The sequence below is a fragment of the Gigantopelta aegis genome, chromosome 11 (genome assembly GCF_016097555.1).
Source record: "Gigantopelta aegis isolate Gae_Host chromosome 11, Gae_host_genome, whole genome shotgun sequence".
Lineage (NCBI taxonomy): Eukaryota > Metazoa > Mollusca > Gastropoda > Neomphalida > Peltospiridae > Gigantopelta > Gigantopelta aegis.
The window spans coordinates 14,029,686-14,050,013 of record NC_054709.1 but is presented as its reverse complement, the minus strand read 5'-3'; the positions used below and the strand labels follow the sequence as shown (position 1 = coordinate 14,050,013).

Here is a 20,328-nt window from a genome sequence, read left to right as displayed (position 1 = left end):
TATTCTCAAAGTTGCGTACCGGCCTCGGTGGTGTCGTGGTTAAGCCATCGGACTACAGGGTTCGCAGCCCGGCACCGGCTCCAACCCAGAGCGAGTTCTTAAGTGCTCAATGGGTAGGTGCAAGGCCACTACACCCTCTTCTCTCTCACTAACCACTAACAAACTAACAACTAACCCACTGTCCTGGACAGACAGCCCAGATAGTGTGTGCCCAGGACAGCGTGCTTGAACCTTAATTGGATATAAGCACGAACATAAGTTGACATGAAATCAAAGTTACATAACTGCGGCTTCCCACCTACGGTCTCACTATACAGCTCACTTCCGGGTGAGAGTTCATTGATCCTAATTGTGACACAAGTTATGGCTCACATATTCACTTCTAGGAAATGGTGAAGAATTAAAACAATATGTATGTTTAATGGTAAGCCTCCTGGTTGTATTTTGCCCATGCTATTTGGTAATATTGTGCATTGACCTTTTGGGATTTGCAATCTTCATTTGAAGTTGGGCAAATTAACATGGGTTTCAATGGCAGATAACATCTGTGTAGTGAGACCTAAAGCATTTGACTTTTTCTTCCAAATGTAGGCATTAAACCTTCAACAATATACCCATAAAAATTACAATACCTTTAAGTACACATTGTCAGTTCCTCTTTTAATGTGCTTTCTCATTTAAATACGCAGCCTTAAAAATATAACTACCATATTTTGTTTGTTGTTTGTTTTGTTTTGTTTTTTGGGTTTTTCTCTCTCACCAATTATTTGTGATAAACCATTAGAAATTACCACTGGTTAAATTTAATTTACCAGTAGAAAATATTGCACATTTAACTATAATATAGCACCCTTTAAATGCACATTCTCAATTTTCGTTTAAATAGCTGACTTTACTCATGACGTGCGCCACCGGTGGGGCAGGATATGCTCCACTTTCGCGAACACCTGAGAGCATCACTGTTATGACAGTGATTCATGTTGCATGCCATCACAGCTGTATATATTCCACTGAGCTCTATCCCATGCCTGACGACAGCGGGTTTCCTCTCTCAATATATGGGTGGTCCGTAACCATATGTCTGACGCCATATAACTGCAAATAAAATGCGTTGAGTAAGTTGTTAAATAAAACATCTCCTTCCTTCTGTCCCATGCCAGTGTGTGTTTTCTAAGCTAGTCTTGGGAGTGGCAGTCTTCCTATAGGCAGTGCAGGAGAGTAGAAACATCCTGTTACGGATTTCCTACGAGAGTGGCGGTCCGCCCAAGGACGAACAGCTGACAGTGATTCATGGAAGCAATCACGATTTTGTCTAAAACATCCTTTCGATTCTACCTTGTGCAGAGATACGATTTGAATTACGGAATAAGGTTTTGTCGTTGAGATTTAGTGCTGTCGATGCCCTATTTTGTAGCTGTACTCCATCCCTAGAGAGGACGGGACGTAGCTCAGTAGTAAAACGCTCGCTTGATGCGCGGTCGGTCTAGGATCGATCCCCGTCGGTGGTTCCATTGGGCTATTTCTCGTTTCAGCCAGTGCTCCACAACTCTTGTAACGATGGCCGTGGCATGTGCTATCCTATCTGTGGGATGGTGCATATAAAAGATCTCTTGCTGCTAATCGAAAAGAGTAGCCCATGAAGTGGCGACAGCGGGTTTCCTCTCTCAACATATGTGTGGTCCTTAACCATATGTCTGACGCCATATAACCGTAAATAAAATGTGTTGAATGCGTCGTTAAATAAAACATTTCCTTCCTTCCTCTCTCAATATATGTGTGGTCCTTAGCCATATGTCTGACGCCATATAACCGTAAATAAAATGTGTTGAATGCGTCGTTAAATAAAACATTTCCTTCCTTCCTTCCCTCCCTAGAAAAATGTTTCATCCGCTCCAGGGCCCCGTTTTACGAAGCGATGCCAGCGCTAAGATCACCATAGGTGCATAGCTACCTTATGCTCTTTAAAGTCGCACACCCTAGTTTTATCCTGTACAAATATATCATATAATATCTTACATTTTCAATGCAATCAAAGTATGTGTTATTTTTCAGATCACATACTTTACGAATTTGATAATTTTGCAAATTAGATGTAAATTAATCGAACTCATGGCACTAGGTTTATTGACATTTAAGCAAAGGTACTTGGGTGGCACTCCATAATTGACGCATGCTACTGTTTCGACAGCCTGCACCACCAGGTTGGATTCTTTTTTAGCGAGATTTCTTGCCTCCACGTCATTTCTCCGGCTGACTATGTCGACTTGGCTTTTTGTGACTCGTATGACGGCCATTCTGCAGAACGTCACGTTTCTTCGCGTTTAGTCTGTATATGTCCGAGTCTGTCCTAGCAGCACTGGAAGATTGACCGTCCCACTCTAAGAAGAAATAGCAAGCAGGGTCGACCCCTACTACTCTTTTCTAGACTTTACCTTGCTTTATAGTGATACCATCTCGTATCCTCCGGAGTCGGGCCCGTCAGCACTACTATACCAACCCATGACGACTGGACTATACCCTAGCCTGATACTCTCTCTCGTTCAGACGGATCCGGCTTCTCAAGATCTGTATTTCAACACAGCACTACACCTTCAACGTCTAATGACTGTCAATCTAGGGGTTTTCTTGACGGGATGCAACCCATCTCGTCCCTACAAGCTGTGCACCCTAACGGCCTTAACGAGGCCATTCACGTGGACATATCGATCGGCTTTAAACTTTTAGATCTGCTTTCAAAATGTTATGTCAAAATTACTTTCCTTTTTTAATATTATTAAATAGTCCGATCCTCTCTTCTTTCTCTTATTTATTTTTGGACTGTCCTTCTGAAATGCTCCAAATTATATAAATACTCGGCCGAGCAGTCAATTCTTTTTATTTTTGGCTTGTAACTTTTTATTTATCTATTTTTTTAAATTCCATTAACTTTTTTACTAATTGCTGTTTTCAAAATTCTGCCTATTTTCAACTCTACCCTCCCCCTCCGCCCATCCCGAGACAGGCCACCGATCTTATCGGAGGTCAGACTCTGGATGGGCGTCTTCGAAACGATAGTGGTATATGAGCACGTTAAAGTAGTTATCTATCTATCTATCTATCTATCTATCTACCTGCTTGACGTTAAATACTTCACATAGACGATCTTCGAGTTCGCTGATAACCAATATTTCACACACTAATCACAAATACATGCGTATCAGGAAGAAACCTGACAGCATCACAAAAGATTTTGAAAAAGGGTCGAAAATGAACCACTGTCATTATTATACTATTACGTTTCTTCCAGCCTGTTATTACACTGTTGTCATATTGTTGTTATACTATACTCAACAAAATTCATTAAACGCCGTTAGTCTTAATGGTCCAAATTTGGTGATTATATATATATATATATATATATATATATATATATATATATATATATATATATATATATACATACATAACACATACATATATATATATATATATATATATATATATATATATATATATATATATACATACATACATACATACATACATACAACACACACACCACACACACACACACACACACCGACAGGGTTCAAGCCAACGGGATTCAACTGTATACATGTATATACTTAATTGTGATGAGTTTATGATTATACTGTTGTGTTTCTCTGCAGACTGTCATAAGCGCTTTGTGGTTCAGTAAGGGGATTAAGGCGTCCGTCGACTATCCCAGAATTCATCACCAACTCGTTCCTAAATCGCTCCGCGCAGAGGAGGGATTCCCGCAGGTTGGTGTCAGTATTGGAGACGTTGGTGGGAGTTATCTCCCTCTTTGTCTTTCTTTCTTTGCGCCTAATTTCTTTAAAAAAAACAAATGGGCACCCAAGGCCCCTTGGCATTAATCAAACGACACATTTCAAAATTCCAAAACACCAAAACCCCCCTCCGCCTCCTCAGACTCCATGACAGGCGTGCGCTACAACAGCTTGCCCTGAATGTGCACGTACAACACTCTGACCTGACCCGACCTGACCATAAGGGTTATCTGGACAGGAGATGGAGAGAAAACAAAAATAGAACGAATTTACGAAGCCTGTGTTGTTTTAAACGCAGGTGTTAAAACATTGTAAATGTACCATGGGCGTACATAGGATTTTGAAAAGAGGGGTTCCAATACATAGGATTTTGAAAAGGGGGGTTCCAAAATAGATTGCAGAGATATTGGGCATATATTTCTATGTTGAGTAAATATAATAATGTCAGATATATTAAATTATAAAAAAGCGATTTCAGGGGGGGTTCGGTCGAACCCATCGAACCATCCCCCCCCCCCATGTACGCCTATGATGTACGTAGTTACACGTGTGTAAGTCAAACATTGTAAATGTATGTAGTTACACGTGTTTAAGTCAAACATTGTAAATGTATGTAGTTACACGTGTGTAAGTCAAACATTGTAAATGTACGTAGTTACACGTGTGTAAGTCATAAATAGGCTTTGAACGTTTTAACGACACCCTAGCTCATTTTAAACTACCACTATTTGGTCAAGGTCGCGACCTGTGTCATCCCATACTGCGATGATTTAACAGATCCGAAAAGGCAGATTCAGGGGGATGCTTTCATTTCGATGCCCTTTTGTTATGTTAGTCCATGTACCCAGTTTCCATTTAGCGCCCCCCCCCCCCCCCCCCCCCCCCCGTTCAAAAAACATTTCTGTCAATTATTGCTGTCAATGGATGTTTGAAAACGAGGAAACGACCTATCTGAAAATTGAACAAACATCCGTCATTCACTAGCCAACAAGACAGATAAGATTTAGTTAAAGTGCGGTATGTCAAACTATATTTCTGCTCATCGCGATGACATCATATTACCGACGTTGGCTAAATATCGAATTAAAATGTTATTTTAGAATCGTTATAGGATAAATAAAATTCGTTACTTGTGTTTTTAATATGTAAAATATCAACCTCGTTTAGTTACGAGATATTAATTTTGTCTTCGCGGAGCCTCAACAAATACCGATTAACAGATTCGGTTGATATATTCCATATTTAAAACCCCACTCGTAACGAATCCTCTATATTTCTGTCAGTTCATAACAAAGTGTAAATTCCAATACAGAAATATTTGTTAATTCTAATGCATATTTTGTTCCAGTATATACTCGACGGACTAAAGGCCAAAGGTCATGACATCAAGATGTATCCAACGGCTAAAAGTTTCGTTCAAGCTGTTCTACAGAAGGCGACTAATAAGATCACAGTTAACAGCGACTATAGGAAATACGGAATACCTGACGGATATTAAACATTTAGAGCTGCAATGTCGTCTGCTCATCCTGTGACGTCATGAACTAATGCGAAATACAAAGTATTCTTGCCCACTGAACAGTGTTATCCAGCTTAAGCACGGTGCTAGAAAAATCTGTCTGACCCTAGGGCTAGATAAATCTGTCCGACCCGAGGGCTAGACGATTTCTACATACGCGTGAGGTCATAACTCATGTTTTACAACTACTGACGTCATAACTCATGGTTTTCAAAATTCTCTTTGCCATTTCACGTTGTATCATTGTTTTAAAAATATTTAAATAAATAAATATTTTCAACTTTATATGTATCGATAAGTTGAACATTACATAAACCTCGGCCCTCACACAAAACATTTTGTCCCTCGGGTTGGAATAGCCTTATCTATACCTCAGAACGGTGATAGATTCTATTAATATATATATATATATATATTGCCCACTGCACAGGGTTGTCCAGCTTTTGCACGGTACTAAAAACATCTGTCTGATTCATAGCCGATATGTATTTTTGTGTCTAGACAGCGTCAATTAATTGGCTCGTCTGGTTCCCAATCAAATACACACCTGCTAATCAGGAATCACAGGTAGAAGCAACTAACAGCATAGACCAATTAACTAAGAAAACACCCCGTGTATCATTTAATTTTTTTTGTTAAAAAAAACATTTGGCATCAAATTTGTAATATTTAATATTTTGAGCTCCTGTTAACGCTATCTTGTCATATATGTATATGTATTTTTTTTATATTCCTCATATGATGTTGTATAACGGCTTGAGTGTAATAAAGTTCTGTTCTGTTCTGTTCTGTTGTGTTCTGTAGGTTAATGCATGAAAAAAAAACATTGTTAATTATTTCGACTTGTTGTGTAGCCACTTTGACAATAGTATTTTATTTTGTATTGACACAATAATATATATAGTACTGGATATACTTATTGCTGGCTTACTGGGATGTGTATTATTACAGAACATTGCAATGTATGACTATTTATTATCCCGCAAAAAACAGGTAGATTGTGTTTCTCTAGTTCTAAGGCTCATTTCTGACGTTACGCGTTAAGTATTACGTAACCACCAGCTCGCCAGAAGGTGTACTCACTGAGATGGTACAAAATGGCTGCGCCCGTTATATATAATAGCCGTGACATTTAACCATTTTATTTATTAACTATACGATTATACTTGTTGATATTAAGCAATAATGTGCATTATATATCGTTGAATATGCATACCAGACCAAATGCCTTAATTGTCCCTTCCTTTAAGGTGATCTGATCAATTTAGACTGGCAGCCAAAAATAAATTACGTCGGACTATTTACAAAAATAAAATAATAATAATAAAAAAAAATAAAAAATCCGACTAAGCCCTTACCTGGAGGCGAACGTTCTTGTAGAAAGGTTGGCGCTACGGCGATCCCAAGAAGTGACGGACACCAAGCAGTGGAATACATGTGGCGTTGGTAGCGCGTAGCAGTTAGCGCTCTCGCGACGACTGGGTGGTCCTGGCCTTTGACAATCTTGATGACTCTATGCAGAGCGTAGGCATTAGGAGTCGGCCACAGACCACAATTAATTTCGCTATATGTTTCTATATAGCCTTAGTGGCTATAACATTTTTATTAATATCAGCAGGCCCGTGGATGTTTGTATATACCTTTGCCTGCCTGGGGGATACATACCCTGAACAGGACAACCCCTGTCGTCCAGCTCTTTCTCCCAGGATATTAGTTTAAACAAACACGCCCTTTAAACTACATGCTCTCCCCTGTCACTTCAGTCAAATAGTTGCCACTTCATAGCTGTCTGCCATGAAATAATCACAGTCAAACAGCAGACTACTTGCGCGGACAAATTTCCAAATTGGAAGATAACTGTAATCTGAGGCCAGTCCCTGGAATGTATAGGCTATTCCACCGCTTGGTGAGGCAGACGAAACTCACCCCCTCCCTGGTGGTGGTCGGATGTAGCGAGTACTCGCCCTCACCACTAAGTAGTGGTTGGACGCAGGCACTTGACACAGATTAGTAGGCCTATACATGAATAAAATTCAAACATTTGTTGTATATCGGTAAACTTGATATATTTCCCCAATATTTTGCTTATACAAATTTATTGCCACTTAATGTGTATTTACATATACCAAAAATTTCTATTCCTGCAATACAAAAGATACAAGGTCCATCACTGGCCATTTTGGTGCGATTTTCTTATTTCTCAAATATCTCTTATTTACAAAATAATCGACTACCTGCTAAAACCCTGTATAGAAGAAGACGCAAAATATCAAAGAAAATCATGTTGCATACTTACACATTTTTCGTTAGTTTATTTTTTTCTGCAATCAAATTAAATAATGGACACGGTACCTAAAAACATTCTGTCGAGCACTGAAATTGTGGTAGTTAAGGTTAAAAAATCGGACAGAATGTTCCAGCTCATCGTATTGGTCTATAACTTAACGAACTGTTACAAAACAAAGAAGAATATGTTAATATGATGGCCATGTGTCAAACATGTTTATAAACAAATACACGCGTTGAATGCTATATTCGTCTTTGTTTTGTAAAAAGTTTGTTACGTCATCGACCAATGAAATGATTTTGCCCGAATTTTGACGCATAACTTCCACAACTGGTTTTATGTATTTATTCATTTAAAAAATGCAAAGATAGGTAAAATTACAGGTATTAAGAAATGTGAACTGCCTAACACTTCTGTGTACCTTGTTAATTACCCTCTGTTGCCAAATATGATTGGTATTAACAACTTACAGGCCAGTGGACAAATCTTCCATTTTCCCAAAAAGGTATCCCACATGCAACTCTGTTAACACAGCCTGCTGTTTGCCTGACATGCAACTCTGTTAACACAGATCAGTGTGTTTAACGACCCCACTTTGAGTAACCATCGGCTATTGGTAATTTGCTCTGTTAACACAGCCTGCTGTTTGCCTGACATGGAACTCTGTTAACACAGCCTGCTGTTTGCCTGACATGGAACTCTGTTAACACAGCCTGCTGTTTGCATGACATGGAACTCTGGCAACACAGCCTGCTGTTTGCCTGACATGCAACTCTGGTAACACAGCCTGCTGTTTGCCTGACATGCAACTCTGTTAACACAGCCTGCTGTTTACCTGACATGGAACAGTCTGAATATTGCAGACTGTGCTCTACAACAGTTGGAACACTACAGAAGTATTTACAAGTTTTGAACATAGAAAATAAATGGTTAGACAGTCATCATTGTCATGTGTTTCGATTGGTCAATAGTTTATGGGCACATGCATTTGACACAGATTAGTATGCCTATACATGAATGAAATTTTAAAAAATTTGTATATCGGTAAACTTGATATATTTCCCCAATATTTTGCTTATACTCTCTTCATACGTGATAAATGTATTGCCACTTAACGTGTATTTACATATACCAAAAAATTCGATCATTATAGTAAGCGCCGCTTTTAGTTGTGAAGCGCCGCTTTTAGTTGTGAATATAAAGTTTCCAGCCAGAGACCGCAAGCTGAAACTGAGGGAACCAGGTTACCATGACGACACGGCATACTCTAGACCTAGTATCGACCTACTAGCCGGACTGCTGTCTAGTAGCTAGGCCTACTGAAATGATTAATCATTATTTGATATCGATTTAAACCAAACGCAATTTAAAGCTTATATTTTCTTTCTTTTTTACTTTTTTTTTTTTTGTGTGCTAAAAGTGGTAGGAAAGCTTTAAAATGCGGTAGGCGGTAGAACAGTAAAGAAATCGGTAGCCTACCGCGTGAAGCGGTAGGGTTGACAAGTATGCATGTATCTCCATTCTAACCTCAAAATTAGTTGTAATCCATGTACAAATGCGTAATGTTTCGTTTGATATATGATAGCTAGTATTGCTAATATGTTGTTATCCGGATTCGGGCATGTTCGTTTAATTCGGGCAAAATCCTGCCCAGGTAGATTGTGTTTCTCTAGTTCTAAGGCTCATTTCTGACGTTACGCGTTAAGTATTACGTAACCACCAGCTCGCCAGAAGGTGTACTCACTGAGATGGTACAAAATGGCTGCGCCCGTTATATATAATAGCCGTGACATTTAACCATTTTATTTATTAACTATACGATTATACTTGTTGATATTAAGCAATAATGTGCGTTATACATCGTTCAATATGCATACCAGACCAAATGCCTTAATTGTCCCTTCCTTTAAGGTGATCTGATCAATTTAGACTGGCAGCCAAAAATAAATTACGTCGGACTATTTACAAAAATAAAATAATAATAATAAAATTTTTTTAAAAATCCGACTAAGCCCTTACCTGGAGGCGAACGTTCTTGTAGAAAGGTTGGCGCTACGGCGACCCCAAGAAGTGACGGACACCAAGCAGTGGAATACATGTGGCGTTGGTAGCGCGTAGCAGTTAGCGCTCTCGCGACGACTGGGTGGTCCTGGCCTTTGACAATCTTGATGACTCTATGCAGAGCTGCGTTGTCCATTTCAGGCATTAGGAGTCGGCCACAGACCACAATTAATTTCGCTATATGTTTCTATATAGCCTTAGTGGCTATAACATTTTTATTAATATCAGCAGGCCCGTGGATGTTTGTATATACCTTTGCCTGCCTGGGGGATACATACCCTGAACAGGACAACCCCTGTTGTCCAGCTCTTTCTCCCAGGATATTAGTTTAAACAAACACGCCCTTTAAACTACATGCTCTCCCCTGTCACTTCAGTCAAATAGTTGCCACTTCATAGCTGTCTGCCATGAAATAATCACAGTCAAACAGCAGACTACTTGCGCGGACAAATTTCCAAATTGGAAGATAACTGTAATCTGAGGCCAGTCCCTGGAATGTATAGGCCATTCCACCGCTTGGTGAGGCAGACGAAACTCACCCCCTCCCTGGTGGTGGTCGGATGTAGCGAGTACTCGCCCTCACCACTAAGTAGAGGTTGGACGCAGGCACTTGACACAGATTAGTAGGCCTATACATGAATAAAATTCAAACATTTGTTGTATATCGGTAAACTTGATATATTCAACAATATTTTGCTTATACAAATTTATTGCCACTTAATGTGTATTTACATATACCAAAAATTTCTATTCCTGCAATACAAAAGATACAAGGTCCATCACTGGCCATTTTGGTGCGATTTTCTTATTTCTCAAATATCTCTTATTTACAAAATAATCGACTACCTGCTAAAACCCTGTATAGAAGAAGACGCAAAATATCAAAGAAAATCATGTTGCATACTTACACATTTTTCGTTAGTTTATTTTTTTCTGCAATCAAATTAAATAATGGACACGGTACCTAAAAACATTCTGTCGAGCACTGAAATTGTGGTATAGTAAGGTTAAAAAATCGGACAGAATGTTCCAGCTCATCGTATTGGTCTATAACTTAACGAACTGTTACAAAACAAAGAAGAATATGTTAATATGATGGCCATGTGTCAAACATGTTTATAAACAAATACACGCGTTGAATGCTATATTCGTCTTTGTTTTGTAAAAAGTTTGTTACGTCATCGACCAATGAAATGATTTTGCCCGAATTTTGACGCATAACTTCCACAACTGGTTTTATGTATTTATTCATTTAAAAAATGCAAAGATAGGTAAAATTACAGGTATTAAGAAATGTGAACTGCCTAACACTTCTGTGTACCTTGTTAATTACCCTCTGTTGCCAAATATGGTTGGTATTAACAACTTACAGGCCAGTGGACAAATCTTCCATTTTCCCAAAATACTCTAGTATCGACCTACTAGCCGGACTGCTGTCTAGTAGCTAGGCCTACTGACATGCAACTCATTTTTGAACACAGCCTGCTGTTTGCCTGACATGCAACTCTGTTAACACAGCCTGCTGTTTTTTGCCTGACATGGAACTCTGTTAACACAGCCTGCTGAAATTTAGCCTGACATGTGAACTCTGTTAACACAGCCTGCTGTTCTAACCTCAAAATTAGTTAATGCATGACATGGAACTCTGGCAACACAGCCTGCTGTTTGCCTATACATAGCAGTACTCTAATATGTTGTTATCCGGATTCGGGCATGTTCGTTTAATTCGGGCAAAATCCTGCCTGCCCCCCCCCCCCCCCCCCCCCCACACACACAAAATGGGAGACCGTAAACCTATGGTGCCGAAAACTAATTGGGTAGGGTAGATTGTCTTTTCTTCTTCTTTTCTTTTTTGTTACTATATTGAGCCTATGGATCCAGATAAAATGTTGTATATAATCGTTTCACTAATATATTAGTAAAAAATCACAAAAAAAACCCACAACCACCAAAACATCAAAAACAAGGTTGGTCGGAAACACGTTAAAGGCCTAACAAAGATCAGTGACTGTTTAACGACCCCACTAGAGCACATTGATTTAGTAACCATCGGCTATTGGTAATTTGCTAATTTTGTCATATAGTCTTAGAGAGGAAACCCACTATATTTTGCCGTATGTAGCAAGGGATCTTTTATATGCACCATCCCACAGACAGGATAGCACATACCACGGCCTTTGATATACCAGTCGTGGTGCAATGGCTTAATAGCCCAATAAGCCCACCGACGAGGATCGGATCGATCCCAGACCGACCGCGCATCATGCGAGCGCTTATCACTGGGTTAAAGTTTTTTGTTTAACGACACTACTAGAGCACATTGATTAATTAATCATCGGCTATTAGATGTCAAACATTTGTTAATTCTGACACGTAGTCATCAGAGGAAACCCGCTACATTTTCCCTAATGCAGCAAGGAATTTTTATATGCAAATTACCACAGACAGGAAAGCACATACCACGGCCTTCAACTAGTTGTGGTGCACTGGGTTACGTCCCGTTCATGTTTTTATTTGCCTTTAACTTAAAGCAACATCGCTCTCAAAATACCTTGAGCAACACTTCTGTGGACTACTTACAGTCCCTTGCTTGGAATATCGCTCTATGCACCATCGTGTGCGCATATTCAGACGTCCCTTGCTTGACGAAAGCTGTAGAAATGTTTTTGGAGCCGGTACTGGCACGCGCTATAAAGTGGTGGTCTTCCTACAGACGGAGTTGGAACCATATCTGTGGGTCAAGATCAGCTCCCCTCTGTAGACAAATCACTTGATGGTAGTGAGTAATGTCATAATGGAAGAAAGGAAGGAAATGTTTTATTTAACGACGCACTGAACACATTTTATTTACGGTTATGTGGCGTCAGACATATGGTTAAGGACCACACAGATATATAGAGAGGAAACCCGCTGTCGCCACTTCATGGGCTACTCTTTTTGATTAACAGCAGGGATCTTTTATATGCACCATCCCACAGACAGGGTAGTACATACCACGGCCTTTGCTACACCAGTTGTACAGTACCGGCTGGAACGAGAAATAGCCCGATCGCGCATCAATCGAGCGCTTTACCACTGGGACACGTCCCGCCCCTGTCATAATGTTTGCACACACGCGCGAGTGTAGGAATTTTAGCAGGTGGGGGGGGGGGGGGGGTCTAGTCTGCGACGACCAAAGTTTATAGGGTGGTCCACCCAGTCTAGCATATATTGAAAAAGAAAAAAATAATATGCTTGAGAAGGTAGGTGTTTTGACCCCCCGAAACCCTCCCCATGCAAACGCGCACACACGCGCCGTGTATACCAGCACAACACAATCATACTATGTCCCATATTATGTCCTGAGTCGGATCCCTGACTATGATAGAGACCGGCTCAGGATAGACGTGCTCGAACCTTTTGTGGGATATGGGCACATTCATCTCCTCAACCATAACAGCTTTTGGAATCAGTCTCGTGCCGAGATACGGTACTGAATACTGTCATGGCAGATTCATAATCAGCATTATATAGTCCGGATTCTGTAAAAATGTATTGTTTTGGTGTTTTACTGGTGAATAGATTAACGCAGATTAGTATCAGCTTTCTAAAAAAAAAAAAAAAAAAAAAAAAGGAGTAAAGTGTGTAGAGCACATTGATTTTTTATCTTATCATCGGCTATTGGACGTCAAACATATGGTCATTCTGACACTGTTTTTTGTTTTTTAAAGGAAACCCGCTGTCGCCACATAGGCTACTCTTTTACGACATACAGCAAGGATCTTTTATTTGAGCTTCCCACAGGCAGAATAGCACAAACCATGGCCTTTGTTGAACCAGTTATGGATCACTGGTCGGTGCAAGTGGTTTACACCTACCCATTGAGCCTTGCGGAGCATTCACTCAGGGTTTGGAGTCGGTATCTGGATTAAAAATCCCATGCCTCGACTGGAATCCGAACCCAGTACCTACCAGCCTGTAGACCGATGGCCTAACCATGACGCCACCGAGGCCGGTTTAAAAAAACAACAACAAAAAAACACCTTTCATTTTGAAGGCAAAGATACGGTGGCTGGGAAAGGACATCACATCAAATTATTTTTCTCGATCGATCGATTTAATATCTCGATCGATCTACTTTCGAACTCGAGGCTTTCCGTTAAGATAGGCAACTGGAATACCGTTATAGGTCATACTATATCATATAAAATCCTATAGGCAATAACATTAACGTGTGTGGTTAAAAACACAATATGCAATATATCAACCAAACTATGACATTCATCTAGGTAATCATCCAACACATAAATACAGGTCACGACATGTACAGGCAATTTGTTTCTTTTTCCAAATTGGAGAAGAACTAATCCCCATTCCCTTTACCCTATGAATTTGGTCGGGATACTGTGAGCAGGTATGTATACTGTACTAAAAGCCACCCACTGTTCACATCTCTCAAGTGCACCCACTGTTGCAATAGCTACGGCAACTATGTCTGTATCTGTAGCAGATAGCATGATCCATACTTAGCTTTGCTGATATGCATCGAATATGGAGGGGCATGTTGAAGCCCAAAATGTCCCATTTGGGACATCTTTGGCCGATGCTCTAATTAATGTATTTAATTAATATCATTTATATATTAGGCCCTGGAAGAAGGTTTCGCAAACGGGTGGGCTTCGCGAACAGGTTGCTGACGTTCCAATACCAGGAAAGTACTCAAAATTGCTGGCGCACCGGGGGTGTTGGCGGGGGAGGCCTCCTACCAGGCAAACCTAACGGCCAAGACCACCTTCGGCCTAACGCTTTCTGACACGGCGTCACCCCCACCCCCACCCTTCCCAGGTTATCCATACCACTGTTGTGGGCACACTATTTATAATGTATATGAAGGAAGGTTGTTGGGATAGGTATGGGAAGGAATGATGGGTGAGGAAGGAGAGGAATGGTGATGTTTATGAACAGTCCGCCATTCGTCCACCCAAAGGAGCAGGTGGGTGAAACGCATGATGATCTCCAGATGTTAAAGTTGTTATATTGAAGATGTTGTTGTTGTTGAACTTCCGAGGTGACCCATAAAGTTCCAAGAGTATTCGTGAGCTTACTATCTGTGGATGGGCCACCTATACGAATGACCACTCAAGGTCATTGCTATATAAAAATCCAGCAGTACACGAAGAACCACTAATCGTTTGACGCGGTTAAGGTTAAGGACCACACAGATATTGAGATCAAAGAAACCCTCTGTCACAACTTCATAGGCTATTCTTTTTCGATTAGCAGCAAGTGATATTTTATGTCCAACATCCCATAGATAAGATAGCACATACCACGGCCTTTGATGTACCAGTCGTGGTGCACTGGCTGAAGCGAGGAATGATTAAGGTTCAAACACGCTATCCTGGATACACATCTCAGATATCTGGGCTGTCTGCCCAGGACAGTGGGTTAGTTGTTAGTTGGTTTGTTAGTGGTTGGTGAGAGAAAAGAGGGTGTAGTGGCCTTACACCTACCCATTGAGACCTTAAGAACTCGCTCTGGGTTGGAGCCGGTACCGGGCTGTGAACCCTGTACCTACCAGCCTGTAGTTCGATGGCTTAACCACTGCGCCACTGAGGCCGGTTGCTAGCAACAATCAGTTTATTCAACTTACATGGCCTCTTAATTAATTAGAAACATCACAGACTTTATATTGAGCTTGAATTTAAACAGAATCGAGTACCAGTTAAATATGTTGGTGCTGAACACATCCCTATTTTACGTGGATGACAAGAACTGTATATTTTGTTGCTGTCTTTAATTTTGAATAATAATAAGGCACACAATATTAAACTTTATTGTTGATAGTTATATTGGTTTGCACCTTTTATATAACCCGTTAGTTACTTCGTTTAGCACTTTAAAAAATAGTGTATGTAATTGTGTACTGTTATAATATGCCAAAGGTGTAAACGAATTGGCTAATATCACTTCAAAAAGAAACCAATCAAGCCAAATATTATGTTTATTATAATTGGCATAATATCTTTAAGGGAAGTTATAAATTACATATTATTCACGCTTCATAGGTGTATATCTATTATACACAAACGCACGAGCACACACACACACACACACACACACACACACACACACACACACACACACACACACACACACACACACACACACACACACACACACACATACATTGATGTCTGGATAGCTCAGAACGCATCGTGGTTTGTCTGCAATTTGCGGGAGATTCGGTGCCACAGGTTCGAGTCCCAGCAACGGCATCGGATAATTTTTGAGGCCAGTAAGGATTTAATTACCCCTTGCGCCAGTGCGTTAATATATATGTATGTAACAGTCATGTAACTAAATGTGCTATGGCGAAACTACAGAATTGACGTATGCATTCATAATCATAAAACAAAAAATGCTTAATAGAGCAACTTTACATTGAAAGCTATCCAGCGTTCTGGGGGAAAAAGTCATGTACTAGTTAATTTTAATATAAGGATATTCCTTTTGAAAAGACACGGCACCATTCATTCATTTGTTCCTAATATATGATATTGACGATATGTACAGAGAGAGAGAGAGAGAGAGAGAGAGAGAGAGAGAGAGAGAGAGAGAGAGAGAGAGAGAGAGAGAGAGAGAGAGAGAGAGAGAGAGAGAGAGAGAGAGAGAGAGAGAGAGAGAGACAGAGAGAGAGAGAGAGAGAGACAGACAGACGAAGAAGGGAGATATCACACACATATACCAGTGATCAAAACATATTTTTGTGAAAGAAGAACCGGGATATCATCATGTGGGAAGGAAGGAAGGAAATGTTTTATTTAACGACGCACTCAACACATTTTATTTACGTTTATATAGCGTCAGTCATATGATTAAGGAACACACAGATACTGATACTGAGAGAGGAAACCCGCTGTCGCCACTTCATGGGTTACTCTTTTCGATTAACAGCAAGGGATCTTTTATATACACCATCCCACAGGCAGGATAGTACATACCACGGCCTTTGTTACACCACTTGTGGAGCACTGGCTGGAACGAGAAATAGCCCAATGGGTTCACCGACGGGGATCGATCCCAGACCGACCGCGAATGAAGCGAATCATCATGTGGGATGCCAGACAAGTACGACTTATGAATATAACTGAAAGTCAACATTAATGTATCGCCATAACTGTAACATAGCTAAATATTCACACGCAAACACATTTACATAACGAGATACACGTACAGGCACGCATGAACACACAGACATGCATGCTTGCATCCATCCATCCGAGACAGGACGTAGCCTGTCTGGATAGCTCAGAAAGTATGGTGGTTAGTCTGCAATTTGCGGGCGATTCGGTGCCACAGGTTCGAGTCCCAGCAAAGGCATGGGATAATTTGTGAGGCCAGTAAGGATTTAATTACCCCTTGCGCCAGTGTGTTAATATATATGTATGTAACAGTCATGTAACTAAATGTGCTATGGCGACACTACAGAATTGACGTATGCATTCATAATCATAAAACAAAAAAATGCTTAATAGAGCAACTTTACATAGAAAGCTATCCAGCGTTCTGGGGGAAAAAGTCATGTACTAGTTAATTTTAATATAAGGATATTCCTTTTGAAAAGACACGGCACCATTCATTCATTTGAATATCGAGTAATGGCTTATGCCAGTGGCTCACATAATACAACTTTTGTTCCTAATATATGGTATTGACGATATGTACAGAGAAAGAGAGAGAGAGAGAGAGAGAGAGAGAGAGAGAGAGAGAGAGAGAGAGAGAGAGAGAGAGAGAGAGAGAGAGAGAGAGAGAGAGAGAGAGAGAGACACAGACAGACGAAGAAGGGAGATATCACACACATATACCAATGATCAAAACATATTTTTGTGAAAGAAGAACCGGGATATCATCATGTGGGAAGGAAGGAAGGAAATGTTTTATTTAACAACGCACTCAACACATTTTATTTACGTTTATATGGCGTCAGACATATGATTAAGGAACACACAGATACTGAGAGAGGAAACCCGCTGTCGCCACTTCATGGGTTACTCTTTTCGATTAACAGCAAGGGATCTTTTATATACACCATCCCACAGGCAGGATAGTACATGCCACGGCCTTTGTTACACCAGATGGATCGATGGATGGTTTAAAGTTTGTTTTGTTTAACGACACCACAAGAACATAATAATTGATTTATTAATCACCGGCTAGAGTTTTAGAGAGGAAACCCGCTACATTTTCCCCACATTAGTAGCAAGGGTCTGTCTAGAATCGATCCCCGTCGGTGGACCCATTGGACCCATTGGACTATTTATCGTTCCAGCCAGTGCGTCACGAGTTGTATATCAAAAACCGTGGTATGTGCCATCCAGTCAATGGGATAGTGCATATAAAAGACCTCTTGCTACTAATGTGGGGAAAATGTAGCGGGTTTCCTCTCTAAAACTCTAGCCGGTGATTAATAAATCAATTAATATGTTCTTGTGGTGTCGTTAAACAAAACAAACTTTAAACCATCCATCGATCCATCCATAAGTACGTACGTACGTAACTACGTACAAACCACCCACCTATCTGCCTACATCCATTCATCCATCCATACATGTATATACATAGATAGTAGATACACGCACACACATACACGTACATACATGAATCACTGGTTGGAATAGGAAAACTCAATAGCTTCACCCAGATAATCGACCCTTCATTGTAGTCCATTTCAAACGAACGGATTGCAACCGAACGAAAATCCCACTCGTTTGGGCAGGCACAGCTTAAAAATGTCCACATGCCTTTTAATGGTGTAACCAGAGCCCCACGTCTGGTATATCAAAATATTTTTTATGTGCCGTCCTTTCTTTGGGAAAGTGCATATAAAAGACCCTTTGCTGCTAATGGCAAAATGTGACAGGTTGTGTGATCCAAGCTGTTGTAAAATCACGATTGTTTTGTGCTCAGTGTATGTTTTGTGTAACTGCGTGTGTTTGTTGTGTGATCCAAGCTGTTGTAAAATCACGATTGTTTTGTGCTCAGTGTATGTTTTGTGTAACTGGACGTGTTTGTTGGGTGTTCCAAGCTGTTGTAAAATCATGATTGTTTTGTGCTCAGTGTATGTTTTGTGTAACTGCACGTGTTTGTTGTGTGATCCAAGCTGTTGTAAAATCACGATTGTTTTGTGCTCAGTGTATGTTTTGTGTAACTGCACGTGTTTGTTGGGTGTTCCAAGGTGTTTTAGAATCACGACGCGAGAATTGGAGTTCCGCCCAAAAATGTATAATGTTTTTTTATTTCCTATTATGCCATTTTGTACATGCCACATGATTACACACGTCACATGACGTTAAACATATATTTATTACCCCAGCAGGCACTCATAACGGGGAAAATAAAACTAATAATTTCTCACTGAGAAATTATTATGCATTGGTTTAACGAATAATACTATTGAATGATTTGACGCTTACAAACCTTGTCGGTTCTAAATATGACGTTCTTTCATTTATTCACGCGTGACCCATGACATGAAGGTGTCAAGTGACACGTGAACGCCTATTGGGCCTGCACTTCACTTATTGTGAAAATTACTTGTTTGTTTTTCCGTTCACGCGTGAATGGTGAAAAGTGAATCCTGATACGTGAAACGTAAACTTCTATGGAAACCCAGCCTTAGGAGCAAATTCGTTTGTCCGTAATCCGTAATTTATAATGCATAGAGTAATGAGATAAGCAGACGAATACACAGACCTACATGCGTACGGAGATGAATACGCACATGTACAATGTGTACGGAGATGCATACGCACATCCAGATGTGTACGGAGATGCATACGCACATGTACATGTGTACGGAGATACATACGCACATCCAGATGTGTACGAAGACGCATGTGCACATGTGTACGGAGATGCATACGCATATGTACATGGGTACGGAGACGCGTACGCACATGCATATGCGTACGGAGACGCATACGCACATGCACATGGGTACGGAGACGCATGCGCACATGCACATGTGTACGGAGACGCATACGCATAAATGGAATTTATCCAACGTATTTGCCTAGACAGTGATTGTTACAGATTACATATACGTAATATCAAAATGGTTTTATAGTTTGTAATGGTCTGCACACGGGTACAGGACGGGCGGGGCAGTGCAGGGTGAGGAGCAACTAGAGCAAATCTACACATTTAGGCAAACACGATGGCGATAATCGGGCTGAAAGATGTATACTACAAGACAAGACAAGACATGACAAGAATGTATTACACTCAGGCCGTATTCTAAGGCATATGACGACATGTGTTCAATGGTAGGACATGGTTTACAAGAGCAAAAATAGTATCACTATAATATTGGTAGTAGTACAGATATAATACAATTGCGAAAATTAGTAAATATCATATTTTATCAATGCTATATTAATATAGCTTATGATGTAGTAAAAACTATGTTATATGTTTGCTACAGATAGAGTTTGGGGTGGGCGTGTACGAAACATAACATCCATGAAACCATTTCGAGTTCTTAATTATACACGGCAATGGAAGTGAGAAACATACAAGGTTCAAAACAATGTACTTTTTTTTCTGTAATTTTTTGTGGATGATATTTGGCTATGCACGATTTAAACATTAGAGTTGCACTGCATGCATATGTTTGTGTTTAAAACATG

The 20,328-nt window shown here is 40.2% G+C and overlaps 1 protein-coding gene across 1 annotated transcript in view; it reads left to right on the top strand.

Moving 5' to 3' along the window:
- The window catches only part of LOC121385204 (glutathione hydrolase 1 proenzyme-like), a 153,343-nt gene that overhangs the window by 21,539 nt on the left and 111,476 nt on the right, over positions 1–20,328 (top strand). The gene's annotated exons all lie outside the window — the stretch shown is intronic.